At 42.1% G+C, this 9,887-nt stretch overlaps 1 non-coding gene across 1 annotated transcript; it reads right to left on the bottom strand.

Moving 5' to 3' along the window:
* Nucleotides 1-1,746: 1,746 nt before the first annotated feature.
* Nucleotides 1,747-1,819, bottom strand: LOC129492430 (small nucleolar RNA SNORD65). The gene has a single exon (XR_008660878.2). It is a non-coding gene; the product is annotated as a small nucleolar RNA SNORD65 (small nucleolar RNA).
* Nucleotides 1,820-9,887: the final 8,068 nt, after the last annotated feature.

Raw genomic sequence — 9,887 nt, 5'->3', positions numbered from 1 at the left:
TGCGATCTCGGCTCACTGCAGCCTCTGCCTCCTGGGTTCAAGTGCTTCTCCTGCCTCAGCCTCCTGAATAGGGATTACGGGTGCGCACCACCATGCCCAGCTAATTTTTGTATTTTTAGTAGAGACAGGGTTTCACCAGGCTGGTCTTGAACTCCTGGCCTTAAGTGATCCACCCACCTCGGCCTCTCAAAGTGCTGGGATTACAGGCGTGAGCCACCGTGCCCAGCGCTTATTGTTTCTTTTGTTACAGTTTCTCTCTCTATATATGTATCTCTAAGTAATATATTTTAAAATTTTGCCTGTTTTGGTAAATATATATGAATATATACAAACGTATTTTAATAAAGTATGCATTTTTCTCAGACCTGCTTTTCCTCTTATAGTTATGTTTTTGAGAGTCATCAGTACTAATGCTGTATTTCACTAATTTTCCATGCTGTACAATATTCTGTTACAGGATTTCATCACAGTTTATATATAAATTTGCCTGCTTATGAAATTGAGGTAGTTTCTTTGTTTGCTATTGTGGTAATGATGCCATGAACATTGTTTTGCCTGTTCCCTGGTGCATACATGCAATAATTTCTTTGGAGTATTTGTTTTAGCATGGGATGGCTGAGTATAGGGTACACACATCTTCAGTTTATCCAGATAATTACAAACTATTTTCTAAAATGGTTAAACCAATGTATACCCCTGGCAGTGACGTAGAACCTTTCAGAGCCACTTCTTCCCTGTGTCAGATTCCTGTTGCTGCTGTGACAAATCGCCACAAACTTAGTGGCTGAAAGCAATGCAAATGTATTCCCTTAAGTTCTGGAAGTCAAAAGTCAGGAGAGCAGTTTTCCTGTGCGAAAGGCAAGGTGTTGGCAGGAATGACCCCTTTTGGATGCTCTGAGGGGACCATTGGTTCCCTTCAGTTGTTAATGCTGCCTGGAGTCCTTGACAGTGATGATCCAGCACCTGCTGGCATCGTCGCAGTGCCGTCTCCTCTTTAGTAGTTCTGTTTCCCTTGACTCCCTCTTATAAGGACACGTGATGGTATCATTGGACCCACACGGATCATTCAGATTTATTTATTTGTTTATTTATTTATTTAGAGACAGAGTCTCGCTCTGTCACCCAGGCTGGAGTGCAGTGGTGCGATGTTGGCTCACTTCAACCTCTGCTTCCTGGGTTTCAGCGATTCTCCTGCCTCAGCCTCCTGAGAGCTGAGATTACAGGTGTGTGCCACCACGCCTGGCTAATTTTTGTATTTTTAGTAAAGACAGTGTTTTGCCATGTTGGCCAGGCTGGTCTTGAACTCCTGACCACTGGTGATCTGCCCGCCTTGGCCTCCCAAAGTGCTGGGATTACAGGTGCTTGTTATTTTCACTCTTCCCTTTCTTCACGATGTCTTTTGCTGACCAATGTTTCTTTGTGTTAATGTGGTAAAATGTATCTTCTGTGCATTTTTGTCTTAAGAAAATTTCTATCGCCTCAAAGTCCCATTTTCTTGTATTTTTGTTTTTCAAGGTTTTTCTCAATATCTTATGAAAAACTGTAAGTATGCAGAAAAGTTAAAAGAATTTTACAATGAAAACTCATAAACCCACTGCCAGGATTTCACCATAAGCAGTTTGCTGCATGTGTTTCAATATGCATTTTTCCATTATCCATCCATTTCAAAGTAAGATAAGACATCAGTGCATATGTAAACATGCATATTATTGAGTTCAATATTTATTTTTAAGTATATTTCTTTTTCTTCAGAAAATTGTAGGTTCACCACTATACAATCTGGTGGTAATTCCAGCTATCTGGGGTGACTTCATCACACACACACACACACACACACACGTATACATGTATATGTGTATATATATATATTTCATTTAGTGTAAACTTTAGATACAATGAAATGTTCAAATCTTAAGTGTACATTTGGAAAAATGCATTCTTTTATGTAATACAAACCCATATCAAGTGATAAAACATCACCGTCACTTCAGAAATTTTCTTTATGCTCTCCCTAGTCAATTATTTGTTTGTTTGTTTGTTTTCCAGAGACAGGGTCTTGCTCTGTTACCCAAGCTGGAATGTAGTGGTGTGATCACAGCACACTGCAGCCTCAAACTCCTGGGCTCACGCAATCCTCCTGCCTCAGCCTCCCAAGTAGCTGGGACTCTGGTGCACACCACTGCACCTGGCTGTCCCAAGTCAATTCTTAACTTTACCCTTTCAGACATAACGACTATTCTGATTTTTTCCATCGTAGATTAGATTTGCCTGTTGTAGAATTTCTCGTAGGTGGAGTTGTACAGCATGCATGCTTGTGTGCGAGGTTCCTTTCAGTTAGCATAAGAGTTTTGAGAGGCATCCATGCTGCTTAATGTATCAGTAGCTCATTCTTTTTTAATGAAGGGAAATTTTATAAACCACAGTTTGTTTATTCCAGCCTCCTATTAATACTCGGGATTTGACTATTAAGAACAAAGCTGCTATAAGCATTCTTATGTAAGTGTTTGCATAAACATGTTTTTATTTCTCATTGTTGAGCCACAGCATAGGTGTATGTTTCACATGTTTTTGAAGCGGTGTATTAATCCATTCTCACACTGCTATAAAGAACTACCTGAAGGCCGGGCATGGTAGTTTACGCCTGTAATCCTAGCACTTTCGGAGGCCGCGGTGGGTGGCTCATCTGAGGTCAGCAGTTCAAGACAAGCCTGGCCAACATGGCAAGACCCCGTCTCTGCTAAAAATACAAAAATTAGCTGGGCATGGTGGCGGGTGCCTGTAATCCAGCTACTTGGGGGGCTGAGGCAAGAGAATTGCTTGAACCCAGGAGGCGGAGGTTACAGTGAACAGAGATAGCGCCGTTGCACTCCAGCCTGGGCAACAGAGTGAGACTCCACCTCAAAAAAAAAAAAAAAAAAAAGACAAAAAGATAACTACTTGAGACTGGGTAATTTATAAAGAAAAGAGGTTTAATTGGCCGGGTGCAGTGGCTCACGCCTGTAATCCCAGCACTTTGGGAGGCCGAGGCGGGTGGATCACGAGGTCAGGAGATCGAGACCATCCTGGCTAACACGGTGAAACCCCGTCTCTACTAAAAAATACAAAAAATTAGCCGGGTGAGGTGTCGGGCGCCTGTAGTCCCAGCTACGTGGGAGGCTGAGGCAGGAGAATGGTGTGAACCCCAGGGGGTGGAGCCTGCAGTGAGCCGAGATCGCGCCACTGCACCCCAGCCTGGGTGAAAGAGCGAGACTCCGTCTCAAAAAAAAAAAAAAAAAGAGGTTTAATTGGCTCGCAGTCTCTGCATGGCTGGGGAAGCTTCCGGAAACTTACAGTCATGGCGGAACGTGAAGGAGAAGCAAGGCACATCTTACATGGTAGCAGGAGAGAGAGAGAGACAAAAACCCCCTCGGATCTCGTGAGAACTCACTATCATGAGAACAGCATGGGGGAAACTGCCTACATGATCCAATCACCTTCCACCAGGTCCCTCCCTTGACATGTGGGAATTACAATTTCAGATGAGAGTTGAGTGGGGACACAGAGCCAAACCGTATCAAGGGGTTTCACCATTTTACTTTCCCATGAACAATACAAGAGTTCCAGTTTTCCCACATTGTCGCCAACATTTAGTGTCGTAAGCGTTTTAAATTTTGGCTATTGAATTTTAGCATGGATTGGTATCTCATTTGGTTTAAATTTGCTTTTCCCTGATGACTAATGATATTGAGCACTTTCTCATGTGTTTATTGCCATTCATACAGAGTTAGGAAATCTGTTCAAATCTTTTACCCATATTTTAAGTTGGGTTGTTTGTCTTTTTTTTATTATACTTTAAGTTTTAGGGTACATGTTCACAATGTGCAGGTTTGTTACATATGTATCCATGTGCCATGTTGGTGTGCTGCACCCATTAACTCGTCATTTAACATTAGGTGTATCTACTAATGCTATCCCTCCCTCCTCCCCCCACCCCACAACAGGCCCCGGTATGTGATGTTCCCCTTCCTGTGTCCGTGTGTTCTCATTGTCAATTCCCACGAGTGAGAACATGTGGTGTTTGGTTTTTTGTCCTTGCGATAGTTGGCTGAGAATGATGGTTTCCAGCTTCATCCATGTCCCTACAAAGGACATGAACTCATCATTTTTTACGGCCACATAGTATTCTATGGTGTATATGTGCCACATTTTCTTTTTTTTTTTTTTTTTTTTTGAGACGGAGTCTCGCTCTGTCGCCCAGGCTGGAGTGCAGTGGCGCAATCTCGGCTCACTGCAAGCTCCGCCTCCCGGGTTCATGCCATTCTCCTGCCTCAGCCTCTCCGAGTAGCTGGGACTACAGGCGCCTGCCACCACGCCCGGCTAATTTTTTGTATTTTTAGTAGAGACGGGGTTTCACCGTGGTCTCGATCTCCTGACCTCGTGATCCGCCCGCCTCGGCCTCCCAAAGTGCTGGGATTACAAGCGTTAGCCACCGCGCCCGGCCGTGCCACATTTTCTTAATCCAGTCTATCATTGTTGGACATTTGGGTTGGTTCCAAGTCTTTGCTATTGTGAATAGTGCTGCAATAAACATACGTGTGCATGTGTCTTTATAGCAGCGTGATTTATAATCCTTTGGGTACATAAACAGTAATGGCATGGCTGGGTCAAATGGTATTTCTAGTTCTAGATCCCTGAGGAATCACCACGCTGTCTTCCACAATGGTTGAACTAGTTTACAGTCCCACCAACAGTGTAAAAGTGTTCCTGTTTCTCCACATCCTCTCCAGCACCTGTTGTTTCCTGACTTTTTAATGATGGCCATTCTAACTGGTGTGAGATGGTATCTGACTGTGGTTTTGATTTGCATTTCTCTGATGGCCAGTGATGATGAGCATTTTTTCATGTGTCTGTTGGTTGCATAAATGTCTTCTTTTGAGAAGTGTCTGTTCATATCCTTCGCCCACCTGTTGATGGGGTTGTTTGTTTTTTTCTTGTAAATTTGTTTGAGTTCATTGTAGATTCTGGATATTAGCCCTTTGTCAGATGAGTAGATTGCAAAAATTTTCTCTCATTCTGTAGGTTGCCTGTTCACTCTGATGGTAGTTTCTTTTGCTGTGCAGAAGCTCTTTAGTTTAATTAGATCCTATTTGTCAATTTTGGCTTTTGTTGCCATTGCTTTTGGTGTTTTAGACATGAAGTCCTTGCCCATGCCTATGTCCTGAATGGTATTGCCTAGGTTTTCTTCTAGGGTTTTTATGGTTTTAGGTCTAACAGTTAAGTCTTTAATCCATCTTGAATTAATTTTTGTATAAGGTGTAAGGAAGGGATCCAGTTTCAGCTTTCTACATATGGCTAGCCAGTTTTCCCAGCACCATTGATTAAATAGGGAATCCTTTCCCCATTTCTTGTTTTTGTCAGGTTTGTCAAAGATCAGATAGTTGTAGATATGCAGCATTATTTCTGAGGGCTCTGTTCTGTTCCATTGGTCTATATCTCTGTTTTGGTACCAGTACCGTGCTGTTTGGGTTACTGTAGCCTTGTAGTATAGTTTGAAGTCAGGTAGCGTGATGTCTCCAGCTTTGTTCTTTTGGCTTAGGATTGATTTGGCAATGCAGGCTCTTTTTTGGTTCCATATGAACTTTAAAGTAGTTTTTTCCAATTCTGTGAAGAAAGTCATTGGTAGCTTGATGGGGCTGGCATTGAATCTATAAATTACCTTGGGCAGTATGGCCATTTTCACGATATTGATTCTTCCAACCCATGAGCGTGGAATGTTCTTCCATTTGTTTGTATCCTCTTTTATTTCATTGAGCAGTGGTTTGTAGTTCTCCTTGAAGAGGTCCTTCCCGTCCCTTGTAAGTTGGATTCCTAAGTATTTTATTGTCTTTGAAGCAATTATGAATGGGAGTTCATTCATGATTTGCCTCTCTGTTTGTCTGTTATTGGTGTATAAGAATGCTAGTGATTTTTGTACATTGATTTTGTATCCTGAGACTTTGCTGAAGTTGCTTATCAGCTTCAGGAGATATTGGGCTGAGACGATGGGGTTTTCTAAATATATAATCATGTCATCTGCAAACGGGGACAATTTGACTTCCTCTTTTCCTAATTGAATACCCTTTATTTCCTTCTCCTGCCTGATTTCCCTGGCCAGAACTTCCAACACTATGTTGAATAGGAGCGGTGAGAGAGGGCATCCTTGTCTAGTACCAGTTTTCAAAGGGAATGCTTCCAGTTTTTGCACATTCAGTATGATATTGGCTGTGGGTTTGTCATAGATAGCTGTTATTATTTTGAGATACGTCCCATCAATACCTAATTTATTGAGAGTTTTTAGCATGAAGCGTTGTTGAATTTTGTCAAAGGCCTTTTCTGCATCTATTGAGATAATCATGTGGTTTTTGTCGTTGGTTCTGTTTATATGCTGGATTATGTTTATTGATTTGCGTATGTTGAACCAGCATTGCATCCCAGGGATGAAGCCCACTTGATCATGCTGGATAAGCTTTTTGATGTGCTGCTGGATTTGGTTTGCCAGTATTTTATTGAGGATTTTTGCATTGAGGTTCATCAAGGATATTGGTCTAAAATTATCTTTTTTTGTTGTGTCTCTACCAGGCTTTGGTATCAGGATGATGCTGGCTTCATAAAATGAGTTAGGGAGGATTCCCTCTTTTTCTATTGATTGGAATCGTTTTAGAAGGAATGGTACCAGCTCCTCCTTGTACCCCTGGTAGAATTTGGCTATGAATCCATCTGGTCCTGGACTTTTTTTGGTTGGTAAGCTATTAATTATTGCCTCAATTTCAGAGCCTGTTATTGGTCTATTCAGAGATTCAACTTCTTCCTGGTTTAGTCTTGGGAGGGTGTATGTATTGAGGAATTTATCCATTTCTTCTAGATTTTCTAGTTTATTTGCATAGAGGTGTTTATAGTATTCTCTGATGGTAGTTTATATTTCTGTGGGATCTATGATGATATCCCCTTTGTCATTTTTTATTGCATCTGTTTGATTCTTCTCTATTTTCTTCTTTATTAGTCTTGCTAGCGGTCTATCAATTTTGTGGATCTTTTCAAAAAACCATCTCCTGGATTCATTGATTTTTTGAAGGGTGTTTTGTGTCTCTGTTTCCTTCAGTTCTGATCTGATCTTAGTTATTTCTTGCCTTCTGCTAGCTTTTGAATGTGTTTGCTCTTGCTTCTCTAGTTCTTTTAATGGTGATGCTAGGGTGTCAATTTTAGATTTTTCCTGCTTTCTCTTGTGGGCATTTAGTGCTATACAGTTCCCTCTACACACTGCTTTGAATGTGTCCCAGAGATTCTGGTATGTTGTGTCTTTGTTCTCGTTAGTTTCAAAGAGCATCTTTATTTCTGCCTTCATTTCGTTATGTATCCGGTAGTCATTCAGAAGGAGGTTGTTCGGTTTCCATGTAGTTGAGCAGTTTTTAGTGAGTTTCTTGATCCTGAGTTCTAGTGTGATTGCACTGTGGTCTGAGAGACAGTTTGTTATAATTTCTGTTCTTTTACATTTGCTGAGGAGTGCTTTACTTCCAACTATGTGGTCAATTTTGGAATAGATGTGGTGTGGTGCTGAAAAGAATGTATATTCTGTTGATTTGCGGTGGAGAGTTCTGTAGATGTCTATTAGGTCCGCTTGGTGCAGAGCTGAATTCAATTCCTGGATATCCTTGTTAACTTTCTGTCTCGTTGATCTGTCTAATGTTGACAGTGGGGTGTTAAAGTCTCCCATTATTATTGTGTAGGGTCTAAGTGTCCTTGTAGATCTCTAAGGACTTGCTTTATGAATCTGGGTGCTCCTGTATTGGGTGCATATATATTTAGGATAGTTAGCTCTTCTTGTTGAATTGGTCCCTTTACCATTATGTAATGGCCTTCTTTGTCTCTGTTGATCTTTGTTGGTTTAAAGTCTGTTTTATCAGAGACTAGGATTGCAACCCCTGCCTTTTTTTGTTTTCCTTTTGCTTGGTAGATCTTCCTCCATCCCTTTATTTTGAGCCTATGTGTGTCTCTGCACATGAGATGGGTTTCCTGAATACAGCACACTGATGGATCTTGACTCTTTATCCAATTTGCCAGTCTGTGTCTTTTAATTGGAGCATTTAGCCCATTTACATTTAAGGTTAATATTGTTATATGTGAATTTGATCCTGTCATTATGATGTTAGCTGGTTATTTTGCTCGTTAGTTGATGCGGTTTCTTCCTAGCCTCAATGGTCTTTACAATTTGGCATGTTTTTGCAGTGGCTGGTACGAGTTGTTCCTTTCCATTTTTAGTGCTTCCTTCAGAAAGGCACTGGTGGTGACAAAATCTCTCAGCATTTGCGGAGATTTTATTTCTCCTTCACTTATGAAGCTTAGTTTGGCTGGATATGAAATTCTGGGTTGAAAATTCTTTTCTCTAAGAATGTTGAATATTGGCCCCCACTCTCTTCTGGCTTGTACAGTTTCTGCCGAGAGATCCACTGTTAATCTGATGGGCTTCCCTTTGTGGGTAACCCGACCTTTCTCTCTGGCTGCCCTTAACATTTTTTCCTTCATTTCAACTTTGGTGAATCTGACAGTTATGTGTCTTGGAGTTGCTCTTCTCGAGGAGTATCTCTGTGGCGTTCTCTGTATTTCCTGAATCTGAATGTTGGCCTGCCTTGCTAGATTGGGGAAGTTCTCCTGGATAATATCCTGCAGAGTGTTTTCCAACTTGGTTCCATTCTCCCCATCACTTTCAGGGACACCAATCAGACATAGATTTGGTCTTTTCACATAGTCCCATATTTCTTGGAGGCTTTGTTCATTTCTTTTTATTCTTTTTTCTCTAAACTTCTCTTCTCACTTCATTTCATTCATTTGATTTTCCATCACTGATATCCTTTCTTCCAGTTTATCGAATCAGCTACTGAGGCTTGTGCATTCGTCACGTAGTTCTCGTGCCATGGTTTTCAGCTCCATCAGGTCCTTTAAGGACTTCTCTGCATTGGTTATTCTAGTTAGTCATTCGTCTAATCCTTTTTCAAGGTTTTTAACTTCTTTGCCATGCGTTTGAACTTCCTCCTTTAGTTTGGTGTAGTTTAATTGTCTGAAGCCTTCTTCTCTCAACTCGTCAAAGTCATTCTCTGTCCAGCTTTGTTCCGTTGCTGGTGAGGAGCTGCGTTCCTTTGGAGGAGGAGACATGCTCTGATTTTAGAATTTTCAGTTTTTCTGCTCTGTTTTTTCCCCATCTTTGTGGTTTTATCTACCTTTGGTGTTTGATGATGGTGACGTACAGAAGGGATTTTGGTGTGGGTGTCCTTTCTGTTTGTTAGTTTTCCTTCTAGCAGTCAGGACCCTCAGCTCCACGTCTGTTGGAGTTTGCTGGAGGTCCACTCCAGACCCTGTTTCTTGGGTATCAGCAGCAGAGGCTGCAGAGCAGTGGATGTTGGTGAACAGCAATGTTGCTGCCTGATCATTCCTCTGGATGTTTTGTCTCAGAGGAGTACCAGGCCGTGTGAGGTGTCAGTCTGCCCCTACTGAGGGGTGCCTCCCAGTTAGGCTACTCGGGGGTCAGGGACCCACTTGAGGAGGCAGTCTGTCCATTCTCAGATCTCAAGCTGCTGCTGGGAGAACCACTACTCACTTCAAAGCTGTCAGACAGGGACATTTAAGTCTGCAGAGGTTTCTGCTGCCTCTTGTTTGGCTATGCCCTGCCCCCAGAAGTAGAGTCTACAGAGGCAGGCAGGCCTCCTTGATCTGTGGTGGGCTCCACCCAGTTCGAGCTTCCAAGCCGCTTTGTTTACCTACTCAAGCCTTTGCAATGGCTGGCACCCCTCCCCCAGCCTCGCTGCCACCTTTCAGTTTGATCTCAGACTGCTGTGCTAGCAATGAGCGAGGCTCCATGGGCGTAGGACCCTCAGAAC

This window comes from Symphalangus syndactylus, chromosome 10 (genome assembly GCF_028878055.3).
Source record: "Symphalangus syndactylus isolate Jambi chromosome 10, NHGRI_mSymSyn1-v2.1_pri, whole genome shotgun sequence".
NCBI lineage: Eukaryota > Metazoa > Chordata > Mammalia > Primates > Hylobatidae > Symphalangus > Symphalangus syndactylus.
Note: the sequence above shows the minus strand (reverse complement) of the source record. Positions and strands in the feature narration are given on the sequence as shown.